Source organism: Chlorocebus sabaeus, chromosome 13 (assembly GCF_047675955.1).
Source record: "Chlorocebus sabaeus isolate Y175 chromosome 13, mChlSab1.0.hap1, whole genome shotgun sequence".
NCBI lineage: Eukaryota > Metazoa > Chordata > Mammalia > Primates > Cercopithecidae > Chlorocebus > Chlorocebus sabaeus.
In genome coordinates, this window is record NC_132916.1 from 18,888,323 (window position 1) to 18,908,117 (window position 19,795).

General features: G+C 40.7%; 1 protein-coding gene across 15 annotated transcripts in view; it reads right to left on the bottom strand.

Annotated features, from left to right (window-relative positions):
* The window catches only part of ESR1 (estrogen receptor 1), a 458,483-nt gene that overhangs the window by 309,255 nt on the left and 129,433 nt on the right, over positions 1–19,795 (bottom strand). The window lies entirely within an intron of this gene.

Sequence of the window (19,795 nt, forward strand, 5' to 3'; positions counted from 1 at the left end):
TTACAATTATTTCAGAACCATTAGGGACCAGTGCTCATTCCAACTCTAGACCACACTCAGGGTCTTTCGGAAACAGAGACAAAGCATAAAACGGCTGGGACATTTGGAACTCAGGTGAACTGATGAACAACACGGAACACGTGTCAAAAAAAAACAATTCAAATTTTTATGTCATTGCCACATAACCCTGGATATCAGTTTTTATAACTTGAATCTGTAATTTGAAAATATGGTTCTTCAATATTCAAAACTCCTCTTTAGGAACATGTAGAGACTGAGCATGGTGGTTCATGCCTGGAATCCCAGCACTTTGGGAGGCCAAAGCAGGAGAATTGCTTAAGGCCTGGAGTTTGAGCCCAGCCTGCACGATATAGCAAGACTCCATCTCTATAAAAATGCTTTTTAAAAAAATTAGCTGAGAATGGTGATGTGCGACTGTAATCCTAGGTACTTGGAAGGCTGAGGTGGGAGGATCACTTGAGCCCAGGATGTCGAGGCTGCAGTAGGCTATGATCGATCATGCCAACTTCAGCCTGCGTGACAATGAGAGGAACACAGAAAAAAAAAAAATGTAGAAAGAGAGACAATCAGAGGAACACAGAAAGGAAACTGAAAATGAACGGTAAGAAAATTCTAGGAAAACCAAGAAAATAAGGAAGTAAAATGTTTTAAGGAAGTAGAAAGCTAAAAAAAATGTAGAAAGAGAGACAATCAGAAGAACACAGAAAGGAAGCTGAAAATGAACAGTAAGGAGATTCTAGGAAAACCAAGAAAATAAGGAAGTAAAATGCTTCAAGAAAGTAGAAAACTTTACGGAGAGGATGATCAAGGATGGCAAATAGGGCAGAGAAGTCCAACAAAGCAAAGACTGGTTAAGTGAATTCAGACCTGACAAAGCAGACTCTTAGCAAGGAGTTTCCTTAGACAGGTACAGGCACAAGCCAGACTCCAGCAGATGGAATGTAAGGAGATGAAAATGAGGGAAGGCATTCCTTTGAGAACTTGGAGAATAGGAAAGATACAGATAGGGTGGCAGCTGAAGAATATAAGACCCAAGAAAATGAATTGTTTAGAATGAAGAGACTTGAGAAGGCCTTGTGTAGACTGAAGGGCATGGGCCAGGAGAAAGGGAATGGTTGAAAGCACAAAGAAGAAGATAAAAGAATAGAGCCAAGAAGGAAACTAGAGCAATTGGGATTAAAAACACAGGTAAAAGAAACTGCCTCAATGAAGACAACTTGAAGAAGACTGGAAGGAAGGAGGTTAGGAAACTAGAGGAAGATGAGTTTGCATCTCTCACCTGACTAGGCATAGGAGTAGATGTTATATTGGCCCAGGACTTGGCAGGCATGTGCAATCAAATAAAGGTGGGATAAGAGCCTAGCACAGTGCCTGGTATGTAGTTGGCACTCCACAATATATTTAAATGAATGGAGACAGTGTTCAAAGTTGTATAAGAAAGAAAGGTAAGCAGACATTGAAAGTATAGATGGAGTGGAGGTTCCTGTGAAAATTTTCAAAAACATGAAAATCCTAAGATGAGCTAAAGTCAATTGATGATAGCCCTTCCAGGGTCTCTTGGCAAAGGAAGCTCAAGCTTCCTGCTACCATTCCCCACCCAAATACCCAGACCACACTGACTTTCACTGGTCCTCTCTTCACAAGTCCTATCTTTCCTTTTAGCCCAAATAGTATAACCTCCCCCTGCCTTCTCCTCATTATTATGGTTCACAATTTTGTGGTAGTGGTTCTCAAACTACATTTGCCATAATATTCACAAAATATTGGCTCCTTGGGCTGAGTACGTCTGACTTTGCCAATTTTTTTCCGTTCTAAATAACTTAGTTCTGAGGTTGGCAGCCTCAAATAGGAATTCTTTATTTTTTAATGTTCTTTAGAGAGCACTGGCTCACAGTTTTCAATTCTAGTTCATATTCTGTTACCCATCTCTTTCCATTTCACCATCATGCTGTCGAACCCACCCTCATCAGCCTCAAATCTTTTTACTGTTTGTTTACTAATAACTTATGCATGATTCAAGTCAGTAGGAAGCAGCTATGAATATCTAACTGTAGAAGCTTAGTGCCTTTGGGGGTGGGAGTAGATATTTAGCAAGTATGAAACTGACAGATTCAATGTCTTATAAGCCTTGTTAATTGTTGTATCTAGCTCAGTGCCCAGCACATAGCAAGCATTCAATACGTTTGTTGAATGAATGAAGGAATGAGTGAGTCAACAGTATACGCATGGCCAGAAGTTCCAATGTGTCAAGTATCTTCCCACTCAGCCCTACATAATAAAATGCAATATTTTTTAAATTGTGGTAAGATATATATAACACAAAATTTACCATCATAACCACGTCTAAGTGTTCATCAATTCAATCGTGTTAGATATACTTACATCATCGTGCAACCAATCTTCAGGACACTTTCATTTCACAAAACTGAAACTCCATACCCATTAAACAGTAATTCTCCATTTTCTCCTTCCCCTGTCTCCTTCTACTTTTGTTCTCTGTGAATTTGGCAATTCTAGATACCTCATTAAGTAGAACCCTACTTTTGCTTTTTGTGTCTGGCATATTTCAATTAGGATAATGTCCTGAAAGTCCATGAAGTGACTAATATGCCATTGTCTGTATATACTACACAGACTGTTTATCCATTCATCCATCTATAGACATCTGGATTGTTTCTACTTTTTCGCTATTGTGAATAATGTTGTTATAACTATGGGTATAAAAATATTTCTTCAAGACCCAGATTTTTAATTCTTTTAGATATATATCCAGAAGTAGACTTACTGGATCAAATGATAATTCTATTTTGATTTTTTGAGGAACCACCAGTGTTCCCACAGTGGCTGCACCATTTTACATTCTCATCAACAAGGCATAAGGTTTCTATTTGCTCTATATCCTCTCCAATACTTACTCTCTTCTTGTTCTAATTTCGTAGCCATCCTTATGAGTGTGAGGGGAATACTGCATTTTTATGCCACCTTTTGTCTGAATGCCTCTTTTACCAGCCACTCCTAATCCGCATAAACTTGAACTAACATCCCTGTTCTGAACTCTCTAGAAGAATTTTTTTACTTCTCTTCTGCTACTTACTATATTAATCTTCAATTGATTAATTCTCATTTCCATTACTACCTGCAAAGTTCCTTGTGTCTTATTCATCTTTAAAATGCCATATGCTTAGAGCATAGTGCCTCACTTGGAATAGGGACTCAACAATATTGGTATCAAATAAATTAATCAATGACTGAATCAATAAATTTATAGTTTTCACAATGTAGGTAGAATATGTAAATATTATTTTCATAAATATTGGCAAAAGATTTAATAGCGAGAGCCCATTTTCCTCAGAAATAGTAAAGATGTATGCTGTCAGCAAAATGCCATTCATCTACATTTTATCTCTAAGATGACCCCCAGCTTACTGAAAATCAACTGCAGACTTTGGGCACGGAAATAGAAGGCATCTAAAGAAGATGGGGAAACCACATGGGCTGCATTGACTACCCATAAAGCAACTTTTTTAGCCAACTTAGAAATCCATGTAAATAACGTTGTCAATTATCATTTTGGCCCAGACTTACTCCATAAAGACTCTCAAAATGTTATTTAAAAAAAAAAAAAAATATATAAACTAGATCAAGCTAAAAGGCAAGTGCGATCTTCCTCTGGGCTCCAAGACCCTGTAGCACGCTGAAATAATATTCACATTGAGTATCCATCAGACCAAGGTAACATAACTTCCTCTAGACAGAGAGCTGTGTCTTCAGAATATAGACTAACACAGCCCAACCATGGACAGCAGGAAGGAACAGACTGGGAGGTGTCCATGTCTGGGCTCAAACCTGGCCATAAGAGTGGGTCAGCCACCAACCTGGGCTTCTCTGAGTACCTATGGCTAGATCAGTCCCAGCAGATAGGCCTAGGTACAGGTCCCCACCTCATCTCTTCCTGCTGCTCTCTACCTGGCCTTGGCCCACTGCACCTGTCATAGACCTGGCATTTTTAGCCTCACAGCTCTTTAGTAGAAAGTGCCTATACCATGACTAAGTCCATCCTTCTTCTGTTCCCTCAGCCTCAAAGGCTCTTTGTTTTTCTGTATTATCATAGAATCAAAATTAATGTCTCTTGCTGGGCACATTGGCTCATGCCTGCAGTCCCAGCTACTCAGGAGGCTGGGACAGAAGGACCGCTTGACCCCAGGCATTCAAGGCTGCAGTGAGCTATGAATGCACCACTGCATTCCAGCCTGGGAGACAGAGTGAGAGTCTGTCTCTAAAAAATACATAAAATAAATTTTAAAAATTTCTTTAAAAGACTCTTATTTTCCTTCTTTAAAAGACTCAAAATCTTTCAGGGTCTGCCTTCCTGAAGGGAGACTTCACAAACCCTAACTGAGCCTTACCCCTTTATTATAAGTGAAAGTTTATCTACTTCTTTAGCAAAATCACTAAGCTACCTCCTTCCTTGTAAAATTCTTATCTTTTTCTCATTGACTTGTCACCAAACCTGTACCATTTCTCATCTTGGGCACTTTCTCTTAAGACTCAGATAGGAAGCTGACTGGTTTACCAAGCTACACATTAAGACATTAGATGTCCTTCAACCTAACAGATGCCTGTAAAGATTCTCTGGAAAGAAGTGGGGCTAAAGCTCAAATGAGAAATGAATGCATCTATGACAATGCATTATAACCATAAAGCACCATGTGTAGCTAAGGAACAAAGAATAGCAGAAAAAAGGATGCCCAGAAGCATAACAGATCATATAAAAAAGACACAATACCACTGCATCTATGGAAATAGGAAGCTTAACTGCCTTGATCTAGTTCTGTTTTCATTACCTCAATTGACTACTAAATATTTTTAAATGAAAGCACCACTGATATTACATATTCAACATAATTAAGAGGGATGTCTGGGCTAGGCGTAGTGGCTCATGTCTGTAATCCCAGCACTTTGGGAGGCCGAAGCAGGTGAATCATGAGGTCAGGAGTTCAAGACCAGCCTGGCTGAGATGGTGAAGCCCTGTCTCTGGTAAAAATACAAAAATAAGCCAGGCATGGTGGCAGGCGCCTGTAATCCCAGCTACTCCAGAGGCTGAGGCAGAGAATTGCTTGGACTCAGGAGGCGGAGGTTGCAGTGAGCCTCGATCGTGCCACTGCACTCCAGCCTGGGTGAAAAAAAAAAAAAAAAAGGGATGTCTGAAGGTATTCATATTGGGTCCAGAGAATAGACTCTCTTGGACCAAGTAGAAACAGAGCATAATAAAAACTATTGGCCAATAAAATTTTCATTAATCAAAGGAAAAGTTTAAAGCTCAATGTAATCAAACACTGTTGTTTTTCCAACCACAAATAATGATACCAGCTATCCAAAAGCATTATTCCCCTGATTAGCCAAGCAGTTTAAAAATTCAGGAAGCCTTGGTTTTTAAAGGAAATATTTTTGTAAAGCTAAATTTAAAGAACCAACAGATAGATGTCCACTCCCTAGAAACGTGGTTTAATTCAGTTCGAGTGCGATAACTTCATAAGGCTCCCTCACCAAATCAAGTCCCCAAAGCTATGTATACTCAAAATTCCCTATACTTGTTTTTCATGGCACATACTACAATTTCCAATCCTGTATTTGGGTGATTATTGACAAATGTATGTTCCTCCAGTAAACAGTAAACTCCAAGAAGGCAAGAATCATGTCTCATTTGCTCCCAATTTTAACCATACACAGTAGATTATTGATATGGTTTGGCTGTGTCCCCACTTAAATCTTATCTTGAATTGTAGCTTCCATAATTCCCACATGTCCTGGGGGGACCTAGTGGGAGGTAACTAAATCATGGTGGCAGGTTTTTTCTGTGCTATTCTCATGATAGTGAATAACTCTCATGAGATCAGATGGTTTTATAAAGAGCAGTTCTCTTGCACACACTCTCTTGCCTGCCACCATGTAAGACGTGACTTTGCTCCTCCTTTGCTTTATGCCATGATTGTGAGGGCTCCCCAGCCACGTGGAACTGTGAGTCCATTAAATCTCTTTTTCTTTATAATTTACCCAGTCTTGGGTACGTCTTTATTAGCAGCAGGAAAACAGATTAATACAGTCCTTAATAAATATTTGCTAAATACACTTCCTACATCTAACTCATTACCAAATTTCATCAAGTATTTCTTCAAAGCACTCTGCCTACCCTTCTTTGAATTCCTTGTTTTTTCATTTGTGTCTGAGAGACCAATAATACTCCACATCTGAATTACTAGAATTACTCTCTTGACTCCAGTCATTCCTCAAACTCATCCTGCAAGCCACTGCCCAAAGAATTGTCATAAAGTACAACGTTCTCCTTGAATACCTTGTCATTTCATGTATGTGTGACCACTGCCTTTTCTTTGGATCATAAACCTGTTTGAGAATGTAACAAAAACACGGAAACTATCTTTTCCAGAAAACACACATAAAACTCTCAAACTTCTGCCTGTATTCTGGGACAGATAAACCCGGAGACTCAAGTTTTTTAAAAAAATCAACATTATACAGACTTAAGTCCAAATTCTTGAATTCCTTGCACCAGCTAGCACTGGTCTCTTTGTAGCTCCCTAAGCAACATGTTACCGAATTCATCTCTGAGAAACTGCTCACACTACACTTGCCCACATATTCATTGCTTCCTGTCACCTTCACACATTTCATCTCTCCTGGAAAACCAAGCTCTAGTTCCACACAATTTATACAACTTATCTTAAGTATTACAGTTCACAGGGGTTCGACTTCGCATTCTTAGATGACGTAACACCTTCCCCACATCTCATGACATCTAGTTAGACACTAGCTTCTATGTCTGGCAACCACTCCATTTCCGTTCCCTTTGCAGTATTATCTTTCCCCAGCAGGATCCTAAAAGCCAGTGTTCCTCAGGGCTCTATCTTCAGCCCTCTGCCATTCTCAGATGACATTTGCCCTTTGTGGAATCTCTGCCACACCCAACTCCTATCCCACACCCCTCCCCTGGACTTCAGACCTATGTGCTAAATACCCACTCTGCACCTCCACATGAAGAAACCAAAGAACCCTCAAACTCAATGCATGCAAAACTAAAATAAGTATCTTTCTCAGAAAGCCCACTCCTACTCCTGCACTCCCATTTTGCCCCTATGATCCAGCAGAGGCATTCCAGCATGCTGTTCCCTATGCCTAGAACACCCTTCCTCTCCCCTGAAAAATTCCTGTTTATCCTCCCATTCTCAGCTTAAACTGCATTTCCTCCAGGGAGCTTTACTGGCTCCTGGGGTTAAGTTACAGATCCCAAACTCTCCCTATTATAGTAGAGATCTTTTCACTCCCCAAACTCAAAGCCCTCAGCAGCTTCTCACCACAACAAGAGTAAAGCTCAAGTCCTTCCGTGACCTGGAAAGCCCAGCACGACCGCCTGCACCTTCACCCTCACCTGCCCACCCTCCTTCCCTTGCTCCCCAAGTTCCAGGTGCTACTACAGCTGTCTGGCTTTCTCATGCCCTGTCTGGCTTTCTCACACCATTCTAAACGAGTCTATTACTTTCCCTACTCTTACACTGGTTTGTTTTCTTTCTTTTTTTTTTTTTTAAATTATACTTTAAGTTCTTGGATACCTGTGCAGAACGTGCAGGTTTGTTACATAGGTGTATACATGTACCATGGTGGTTTGCTGTACCCATCAACCCGTCATCTACATTAGGTATTTCTCCTAATGCTATCACTCCCCTAGCCCTCAACCCCCCTACGGTCCCAGGTGTGTGATATACCCCTCCCTGTGTCCATGTGTTCTCATTATTCAACTTCCACTTATGAGTGAGAACATGTGGTGTGTAGTTTTCTGTTCCTGTGTTAGTTTGCTGAGAATGATAGTTTCCAGCTTCATCCATGTCCCTGCAAAGGACATGAACTCATCCTTTTTATGGCTACATAGTATTCCATGGTATTTATGTGCCACATTTTCGTTATCCAGTCTACCATTGATGGGTATTTGGGTTGTTTCCAAGTCTTTGCTATTGTGAACAATGCTGTAATAAACATACCATGTGCATGTGTCTTTTTAGTAGAATGATTTATAATCCTTTGGGTATATACCCAGTAATGGGATTGCTGGATCAAATGGTATGTCTGGTTCTAGATCCTTGAGGAATCGTCACACTGTCTTCCACAATGGTTGAACTAATTTACACTCCCACCAACAGTGTGAAAGCGTTCCCATTTCTCCACAACCTCTCCAGCATCAGTTGTTCACCATTCTAACTGGCGTGAGATGGTATGTCACTGTGGTTTTGATTTGCATTTCTCTAATGACCAGTGATGATGAGCTTTTTTTCATGTTTGTTGGCTGCATAAATGGTTTGTTTTCTTTACAGCATTCACCACTCCCCAACATCAAGCCAAGCCAGATTTTAATGTGTTTATTATTGTCTGTCTTCCCCAGTGAAATGTAGGCTTCATTTCCTCCAGCACCTTGAAGACAGCTTGGCATAGAAATAATTGTTGAATCAACATATGCATAAGTAAATGATTGATGCAATGGGCAAATCCTTTGCAGTGCTCTTCTCTGCCTTACCTATATACCATGACCTCCACTGTGGCAGGGACTGTGGTGACCTCACTTGCCATGGCCTCCCAGCTTATTCTTAGTGTCTGATACACAGTTCGATGATTAATAAATATTTGCCATCTAAGTGAGTGTGTGGACATGGTGAGTCCTCTTCCAATCCTCCCAACTCCATCCCTGCCACACCTCCACATTGCAAACCTGTCCTCCCACACTGCAGCAAGAGCCAAGCAGGGTTCTACCATGAAAAATGGACCTTCGTGTCTCCTCCACGGCTACCCTAAGGCTTCAGAATCTTCTTTAGATGTTGGGCCCCAGAAAAGTAGCTTTAGCTTTGGTTATAGACTACAGATCTTGCTTATAATCTTAGGGCATTCACAGGTTTCTTGAAGTCCATGAATGTCCCACCCAAAAGACTTCAGAGTAAGACTCACTGGCCTACAGGATAAATACAGTCTCCTTAGCATTAGCCCATTGTGACCTGGCCACGGTCTGCCTCTTCAGCCCTGCCCTTCCCTGTGATGGGTAATCTTATGTGTCACCCTGCCCTGACCAAGTTAGTACATCTCTAGCCTTCACTCATGCTCCTTTCTATATTGGTCAAAAGGCAAAAACCTCCTAAGTGACAATTACCCCTTCTCAGGTAGCAGCCAAAAAGAAAGTTAATTGTTTCTCATCAGAATCTGCATGTGGCCCCAGAGCATCATGCATAGAACTATTCTGGAGTCCTTATCATCATCACATAACTATGTGTCCACTGTGCATATCCAGAAAAGATATCCTATTGTAGCCATCTTTGCTTCTCAGTTTCCACCACGATACTAACAATAGCAGTCATTCAACAGATGGTTGTGGAATGACTAAAATTCTGTGTTCTGTATGCCTTGCCTTCCCAACTAAGCTTTTCAAGAGTAAGGATACTGTATTATAAGTACTTCTATAACACCCACACACAGAGACGCATAAAGAACCTGGAATCGCACTTTTCAGACAGAAAATACCCAATAAATACTTACCGAATAAATTAATCAATAGAGAATTAAGAACCGTTTTGCAAGAAGCATAGCTGAGTCTGTTGCTCTGACAAAATAATGTATTCAGGTAATGAGAAGCCAGTTATCAATGCTTGTGTGTGTGCCCACATCTGAGTCAATCTACACGTTGTTTCCTGTGTACCTCTCTCTGCTTTAAATATCACTATGGATGGACAGAAGTTGGAGGCAATTTGTGTCTGTGACCAGAACATGCCTCCTGGATATTTCTAATTGCTATGCAATTTTGTATTTATTTCTTTTGTATCTATTTATTTTCCACAAAAGTAAATGTATGTTCTTAAAAAGAATTGACAAGAAGGACTCTACTTAAAATGATAGAGTCTGGAGAGGAAAATCTTGATCCTCCTTTTTACAAAAGTTCAAGGTAAATGAGCCTGGGCCAGGTTTGGGCAAACCCTAACTATGCGGTAGCTATGTTCTGGGGTAGGCAGGTCAAAAATTGTTTCCTGCACGACAAAATAGATCCTCCCAACTTTTTGTGAATTACTCTAGCTCTTTTATATTGTTTATCTGAAAACATATCTATCTCTTATCTCATATTATCTACTTAGTAATACAATATTTATTTAATTTTATTTGTAATCATTGTGTCTTTTAGTTAATAAGCCAAGGCAGGTAATGCTTGTCCCTCAAAAGTACAGAAGAAAATTTCTTCCAAAAAATGATTGGCGATATATGCAGTTCAAAGAAGCTCCACGAAATCATCTAGGGAGAAGTTATGGCTGCTATTTCAGCCTCTGCACAAAGATTAGACCACAACTTAGACATCTGGAAAACCTGGCACGACCTTTGGTCTAATAAAGTAAAAGGGGCTGGCCAAGCAGGTGAGCAGATTTTCATACTGAATTGATGGTTGTGGGAGGCACTATTTTAAGCGTTTTACATGGATTAATTCATTTAACCCTTGAAAGTATTCCATGCAGTACTATTACAACACCCGTTGTTTCAGAAATAGTAACCAAGGTAACCAAGGCACAGAGGAATTAGGCCACTCACTAAAGTTGCAAAATCAGAAAACAGGGAGTCAAGGACCCAGGCAGTCTGATCCCAGAGCCCAGGCTCCCAGAAGAGAGCAGGATCCTTGGGAGCCCACCCAAAGGGCTCACAAACCAAGGGCAAAGTATTTCACATCTGGAAACAAAGTCATTACCTCAGATCTCATCCTTAAACCCAGAAATACTAAATCCCATTAGAAATCACCTGCAATTATCCGGGCATGGTAGCTCACACCTGTAATCTCACTGCTTTGGAAGGCTGAGGTGGGAGGAATGCTTCAGCCCAAGAGTTAGAGACCAGCCTGGGCAACATAGTGAGACCCCAACTCTACAAAAAATTTAAAAATTAGCCAGGTCTGGTGTGTACCTATAATTCTAGCTACTCAGGAGGTTGAGGTGGGAGGACTGCTTGAGCCCAGGAGGTCGAGGCTGCAGTGAGCTGTGACTGTGCCACTGCACTCCAGCCTGGGTGACAGAGAGAGAACCTGTCTCAAAAAAAAAAAAAAAAAAAAAAGAGAGAGAGAGAGAAATTGTCTGCAATTATTTATTGTAAGGATAGCAATACTTTTTTGAGGGAAAATGCTAATTTAACTTCTAATGCAAAGGTTGAGAACTCTGTTGAGTTCCATGAAAACAGAGTTAATGGAGCTGACAGTCATACAAGAGAATGGCTTGATGAAAGTTTGAATGTTTCCTAAAAATATGATTACAGATAATACCTAGTTTAACTCACAAATAGAAAATGATGCATCATTAATGCTCTTATATACAAGTTCTGAAATTCTTTATGCACAAATAACATTAGCATTCACCATTCAAAATTTAAGGCTCTCTGTAAAATGTCAAGAGGCTTTCCCACTCACTTAAGAAAAACGTCTTCACCCCAAAATACAAGCAAGTGTTGATTTTTCATGCTAATGGGAAACAAGAATAGCCTGGCAAAAGTTCCCTAAAAACCCATTTAGTCTGTATCTTTTTATCTTTTGTCAGTTACTAATGTGTAACCAAATGACCTAAGCTGAGTTTCATCACCTCTCCTTTCTTTATTCTTACCAATCTGTTCCAAGTGCTAATGAATGGTGAGGTCTGGGAGCCCAAAGATACAAGAGAGAAGATATATGGATGATAGAAAAAAGGTAAGTCAAGACAGAGAGAGAGAGCTGCAGTTTGACACCACATCTTCTTTTTTTAAAAGCCTGACTTCCAGTCTAATTTCCACAGAAAGCATGTCACTGCATTAGGAGACAATAACTTGATTTACCCACAGAATTACTAAGAAATTCATTCATTTATTCAACAGCATTGAGTGAGCATCTAACTGAGACCACCCAGGGAAAGTACTGGGGAAAAGGACAGATACAAACGGAGGAGAAGAAAAGGGGGAAGCCTAAGAGCAAGGAGCCCAGAAGGAAGAGAAGGCATCCAACCTCCGCCTTGGAAAGCTGACAGCTCAAGGCAGAAGAGTTTGGCCCTTGGGAAATGCACTACAAGAGTCGTAAACCACTGACTAACACAAAGGCACAGAACTCCAAATATAAAAACACACCTGCTTACACACTGGTCCCTGGCCTGCTTTTGAATGTGATCTATAAATCACTTCATTTATGATCTATCCAAAAGATAGGACCAATATGTCATCACATAAAATTCCACACACACATGTCCAGAATTGCAAATGGAAATTTTTACTACAAAAATTATTTGGGAATCTGTGTGTCATTAGGGATCACATTGCTGTCAATGTGATAAATTTCAGGAAAAAGTAAGAGGAGCAGAGTATTGTGATGAAAGATCTAGACTGAGTCATACTCTTAAGTTCTGAACAGAAAGCCACCAATAACAATTGCATGCTTTAAACAAGTCACTAAACCTCTCTGGACCTCAGTTTCTTCATCCGTAAAATGAGAAATTACAACTATGTTTGCTACATTCCCCATCTGGCTCTACAATTGTGTGACCATGATTCTAGCCCTTGCCTCCAACCAACAATAACATCTGTAGCCAGCTAGAATTTCTTCACTGCATCCAAGAGGGCACAGCCCATTTTTCAAACTCTTTCCTTAGAGAAATAAAATGGATAAAAGACGAGTTGGGAAGGGGTGGTAGCCCTGCACTTAAGTCTTCTTAGCACTCTCATGACCAAGTAATGATGACAAATGGCCATTTCATCAGAGGAAGCTGTCAGTGATAGCCATTGTGTTTCTAATGCTAAAATGATTTTCCCACACAAAAAAATCACTTTTCTAAAATGAGGCATGAGAAAACAGACAGAGAAAGGAAACGAAAGGAAAGGAAGGAACAGAGAGACAAAGAAAAGGGGGGAAACACTTCTGTATACCTAACATATTTCTTAGTTCAATGAACTCTATCAATAATGATGGAGGTGGGAACTTGACTAGAAGAAAAAAGAGCTGAGATATCAAAGACAAAGTAAACATAATTCATCTATTGTGACATCGCCCAGGTTAGCACACATGGTTGGAAAGAGTCCCATAGCAAATGAGTGATTCTGGAATAAAAGAGACGTTGGATATGATGTAAAATTAAGAGAGGTTCTTTTTTCCACAGAATAACTCCAACAGTGGCAAGGCCGAATTCTTCAACATAATCACACACCAGAAATTGTGACACCTCTGATTAGATGCTAAGGGACCTCTTTGATGTGAAAGTTCAAACTAAATCTTTCTGGGTTACTCTTCCTTGACTTTCCTATCCACCCTACAGTAAGTGAGGTCAAAGAGCACCCTATCCTTTTGCTGCTCAAGTAACAAAGCAAAACAGTCTTGCTTACTTTTTTTTTTTTGAGATGGAGTCTCGCTCTGTCCCCCTGACTGGAGTGCAGTGGCGCGATCTGAGCTCACTGCAAGCTCCGCCTCCCGGGTTCACGCCATTCTCCTGCCTCAGCCTCCTGAGTAGCTGGGATTACAGGCGCCCGCCACTGCGCCCGGCTAATTTTTTGTATTTTTAGTGGAGACGGGGTTTCACTGTGGTCTCGATCTCCTGACCTTGTGATCCGCCCACCTCGGCCTCCCAAAGTGCTGGGATTACAGGCGTGAGCCACCGCGCCTGGCCTTGCTTACTTTTAAGAAGACATAGCAGTGCCTTCTGCAGTGCAGTTTGCAGACAAAGTCATCTGGAGACTCCAGGAACACATGCTGGGAAATGTACAGAGTTGCAGTTACACGGATGTCATGGTGAGAGAAGACTGGGTTGATATGTGTGATATGCCTTACCAAGGCAGTGATTCTATGATTTGTTTGGAGTTTTGGAGTTTGGACATGCTATTACGACCTCTTTGACTTAGAGTAATACCTACAAATTGTTCTCTGGAACACTTTAACCTCTTCCTCCAGATTCATCTCCTTCTGCTCCTTCACCCTCCTTCCATGTACTTTGCAGTCCAGCAACGAATTACATGACATTCCCAAATCTGCCATGCCTGTGCTTATCCTTAAGCCTTGGCTCATGTTTTTTTCCCTGCCAAGAATAACCTTTTCTAGCCCTTTCAAGTCTAGAGAAATCTTCATCACATTGACTTAACTTTCACTCTGCTACCTCTCTTCTTTGTACCTCTACCTTCTCAGCCCTCATCACACTGCAATAAAACCTAAGTTACACAGGTTTTATACTTGTTAGACTATGCTGTTATACCTGTGAGCAGCATCTAATAAATAGGAGGCAGCCAATACATCATTTGAATGTACTTAAGTTGAATTTGATTCAAATGAATTATGTGGAACTCATTCCGTGATATCCCCGAAAATAATTAAAAATACCTTGAGAAGTCAGTAAATCAGTCCTGATATGTGCCCAGTTACCTGCACAAAGTTCCCATAGGCAACAAAAGACAATAGAGCAAAATAAATTTCAATTTTGGATAAGTCACTTCCAGTTTACTAGAATTTTCTAAACCAGTATCTAATGGACTTGAGACCAACTTACATAATATGCAAATAATTCTGTGTCATTTTCCTCATTTGAAAATAAGAATGACAGCATTTTTTCTATCTGCAGAGATGATGACATTGTATAACATTTAGGAAAAGAAGTTAAAACTCATGAAGCCAGACGCTTGATGTTAATCTTTAACACCTGCTTTGAAGTGTATACATAGTAGTCTTTCAGTAAATGGACTATGCTGCAAAGGCTCTTAATTCCCATGCAATACTTAACTCCTCTCTCATGTCACATCCAACCCGTCAGGAAATCTTATCAGCTCGACCTTCAAAGTGCGAATCAATACAAACTCTTGATATTTAAAGACATAGTGTTAACTTTTAAAATATAATGGTATTATAGTTGGGCTTTTAAAAATAGTCCTCATCCTTTGGAAGTGTATACGGAAATATTTACAAATGAAACATCATAGTTGAAGCTGCGCGATGTGTACATGAAGGATCATTATGCTCTTCCACTTCTGTAAAAGTTTCGAAACGTTCACAATAGAATGTCAGATCAGGCCATTCCTCTTTCAAACCTTTAACTCGATTTTTGACTCACTCAGAGTAAAAGCCAGAGTCCTGAGGACGCTGTCCCCCACGTTTGTCTTCTTACCCACCTCCAACTTCTTTTTTTTCATTCTTTTTTCTTTCTTTTTCTTTTTCTTTTTTTTTTTTTTTTGAGACAGGGTCTCACTCTGTCACCCTGACATGATCTCAGCTCACTACAACCTCCACCTCCTGGACTCAAGTGATCCTCCCATCTCAGCCTCCCAAGTAATTGGGACTACAGATGCACACTACCACATCCGGCTGATTTTCTTTGTATTTTTTTGGTAGAGATGGGGTCTCACCATGTTGCCCAGGCTGGTCTCAAGCCCCTGGACTCAGGTGATCCATCTGCCTCAGCCTCCCAAAGTGTTGGAATTACAGGTGTGAGTCACCACACCCAGCACCTCCAACTTCTTACTCCGTTCCAGCCATGCTGGCCTTTGTACCTCAAAGACACCAGGGATGTTCCCACATCAGGGCCTTTTCCCTGCTATGCCCTCAGCCTAAAATGCTTTTCACCAGGATACCCTCATGGTACTATTCCTTCCCCTATTCAAGACTGCTTAAATGTCACCTGTGTAATGGAAACTTTCCCAATTTGTCCCATCAGACAAATTGATCAATAGTTCACTGATCTATTCCCAGTTCTGATAACAGTACCTGGCATATAATAGATGGTCAATGAATCTGTATTGAATGAATAAATGAGCAAACTGGGTCAGCCACCCCATGAAGCTAGCTGGAGGTTTTACATCATCAACAGAAAGAGGTAAGAGCATGGGAGACAAGCCACGGTGATCACTGTAAACCAGGCTGCCAAACTGATTTCAATTACTGCTTACAAGGAGGAAGGACAAGGAACCCATGTGGTGCCTAGGAAGTCAACAAAGTTAATACAGCAGAGTTTTCTAGAGCCTGAGGATCAAGTATCCATAGGAAAGCTGCCCTGTTACTCTTTTTTTTTTTTTTTTTTTTTTTTTGAGACGGAGTCTCGCTCTGTAGCCCAGGCTGGAGTGCAGTGGCCAGATCTCAGCTCACTGCAAGCTCCGCCTCCCGGGTTCATGCCATTCTCCAGCCTCAGCCTCCCGAGTAGCTGGGACTACAGGCGCCCGCCACCTCGCCCGGCTAGTTTTTTGTATTTCTTAGTAGAGACGGGGTTTCACCGTGTTAGCCAGGATGGTCTCGATCTCCTGACCTACTCTTAAGAAACGTCTATCCCAGGCCTCGCAGCACAGGCTGACACGTTCTAGCCTCTGCACTAGAAGAGCGTCCTCTCATTTCTCGACGTATCCTCTCATGGTTTTGTCTAGACAGTGGAATCAGAAGCAACCTAAAATCTCTGAATATAAGGCTCAAATTCCCAGCCTGTACCTCATTCACTCTTATCTTCCTACAAGATTTGGCCTTGCACAGAAGAAAATCAACTATACATCTTTATTACCCTTATAGGTGGTATTTATAACTTTTTGTATTGAGCTCAGAAATCCACTTCCTGATGCTCCTGCTGTAGTCTAAGCATGCTATGTGAAGCAAGGTGTGAGCATGCCATGAAGCCAAAGACAAACCACACGACCAACTTTCAATTCCTTCCCTCCCCCATCCCAGGGCTCTCTGCTCAACCTGGCTCATGTCCAACTGGGGCAAAATCACTCAGCTGTTACCTAGTCACCGCAACTCCCACCTGCAAAAGCAAACAATTTCCTAAGTACCCCAGAACCCTGGAGAACACATTTCTTTCTTTCTTTCTTTTCTTTTTCTTTTTTTCTTTTTTTTTTTTTTTTTTGAGATGGAGTCTTGCTCTGTCACCCAGGCTGCAGTGCAGTGGCATGATCTCGGCTCACTGCAACCTCCACCTCCACCTCCTGGGTCCAAGTGATTCTCCCGTCTCAGCCTCCTGAAGAGCTGGGATAACAGGTGTGTGCCACCACACTCGGCTAATTTTTGTATTTTTGGTAGAGATGAGGTTCCTCCATTTTGGCCGGGCTGATCTCAAACTCCTGACCTCAGGTGATCCACCCACTTTGGCCTCCCAAAGTGCCTGGGATGACAGGCATGAGCCACCGTACCTGGCCAATAACACATTCCTAACCCTCACTCTGGCGCTTACTCCCAAACATGCCTTCCATCATGACTCTGGGAATTCTTTACTGGCCTCAGGTTAGGACTGAGTAAAAGGAAATATTTTGAGGACCTGAGAATTCTCACTTCCATTCCTTTCCCAAAAAGACTTCGGAGAATTTTCTCCCAGAAAATGACACAAGTACAGTTAGTTATCTGACCTATATTCCAATAATTTCTGGAGCATTTCCTTGTCGCACTGTCTCCTACGCACATCCTTGTTCACACCATAGCCCTATTTCTTTACAAACCCAACCACATATTGGAGAACCCCAGTCCCACAAGCCCGGCTGTAGCCAGGAATCCCTTGTGCAGCACGCCATCTCCCAAGCCACCAGAGTCAAGGTCAAGCTCTACCAAGGCAGCCACCCCCAAAGTGTTGCAACCTGAATAGGTAGAGGAGGGGGAGTACAGATCTCTTTAATGTTTATCTAGATAGGAGGTTTGCTCTTGTCTTCTAAATGTTTCACACTTCAAAAAGCATTTCAGATATTTATTTCTCTGAGATATTCTTCTCTGAAATCCAATTAGAAAATAAGATAATTTCCCCAAGACAACAAAGAAAGGTGTTATTTTTATAATACTTATGATCTTACTCATTCACAAAAGTTACCTAATCCATAGTTCTGAAAGCAAGAACTCTTTTTTTCTTTTTTTTTTTTTTTGAGTTGGAGTCTTGCTCTGTTGCCCAGGCTGGAGTGCAGTGTGCGATCTCAGCTCACTGCAACATACACCTCCTGGGTTCGAGGTTCTCCTGTCTCAGCCTCCCAAGCAGCTGGGACTGCAGGCATGTGCCACCATGACTGGCTAATTTTTTGTATTTTTAGTAGATATGAGGTTTCATCATGTTAGCCAGGATGGTCTCAATCTCCTGACCTTGTGATCCACCCGCCTTGGCCTCTGAAAAGCAAGAACTCTTTTTACCAGATGCTATTTCTTGATGTTCCCTTCATACATTGTATCATTTTCCCTTATATTTTAATTATCCTTCTTTACAATTAGCAATAATTATAATTATCTGAATGATAGCAATGTCATTATATGTTTAGTCTAAACCTATGTCTTCTATTATAATCAATAATAATGACAAAAATAGGCATGCAAATTCGACATGCCTCCTCTCCTGGTAGGAAAGCAGGTAGAAATGGACACCATAACAGAAAACCTCCAGGCTTCAAAACATTAAGCCCATTAAACAGAGAGGCAACATGGCTAGGGCTGCCAGATTTAACCCACAAAAATACAAGACATTCAATTAAATTTGAATTTCAGATAAATAACAAATAATATTTTAGTATAATATTGCATAGGACATGCTAAAATGTTATTTGCTATTTAACTGAAATTCCAGTTTACCTGGGCATCCTATGTTTTATCTGACAACTCTACATATGGTTCTTCTAAGAAAAGGCAGCAGAGATGCACAAATCCGGCCACACTGACAGATCTGAGTTCAGGATGACAGAAAATCATCACACGTTTAACCATGCTTTTCTCATCAAGAGACAAAAGTCTGTTTCGGACATAATAGGCGACTTTGAAGATGCACTAAATCTTGGGCCAGTGGGTATCACGTTAGGTTACTGTTCCTGTTTACTAAAATTATGTAGGAGTTTACGAAAAAGAAAAAGAAAAAAACTAATGACCCTTCTGATTCACGTAGCTTAGGTCACCAAAGAGAAACTCCCTCACCTTTAAGAACTCCCTGGCACAGCATCATGAGGCTTTCATTTCTCTTTCTCACTTCCTCTCCACTTGCTGGAGCTCTCCTTCATGTAGATTCAAGTAGAAAGGGTTAGGCTGGACTTCGGGAAGATTTAAAATGATCCTCTTCCAAGGAGAAGAAATACTGACTTAGAAAAAATTCCCATTGACCTAATCTTCCTGTGTTTAGCATCATCTGTCTCCAAGGAATCGCCAGAATGCAGGATGCTGAGCAAAGCCTCTCAGAGTATCATGAGGGGAATGAGCTTTGTTTTCAGCTCCTTAGTGGAACTCATTTTGCTGCAAGGATCTTAATAGCACTTTCAAAACCAGAAGAAAATACATTTTGGGCTTCAGTTTTTCACAGAAAGGAAAAGAAATGTGAAGGACAATCTCAAGACGTCCACACTAACTTCTCCTACCTCAAATTGTTTTGCTTCTACATGTATAAAAGTCATAAACTATTGATATCAAGAACATATTAATTCCTACATTCTCTCTTTACAGCATTGTGAATTGTAACATTTTTCATATCTCCTTTTAAAATTTTTTAACTGGCAATTCTAGCAGTTCTTTGACTCATTTAAAAAAAATCAAAGTGAAAAAAATGCTATAGTTTTGTTTAGTTATAAATTCTATCCTGATAAATATATATCTCTAAAGAACAAGTTGTGTCAAATCATCTTGGTGTAGCAGTTACAACCCACCAGCCATGCCTTTCTTTAACACATGTCACAGGGATATTAGTTATACTTCCGACATATGGGTCCATCAATTGCCATTCTTATTAAACTTTCATTTCATTTCCTGGAACAGTATTAAACTACAAGGGGAAAATTT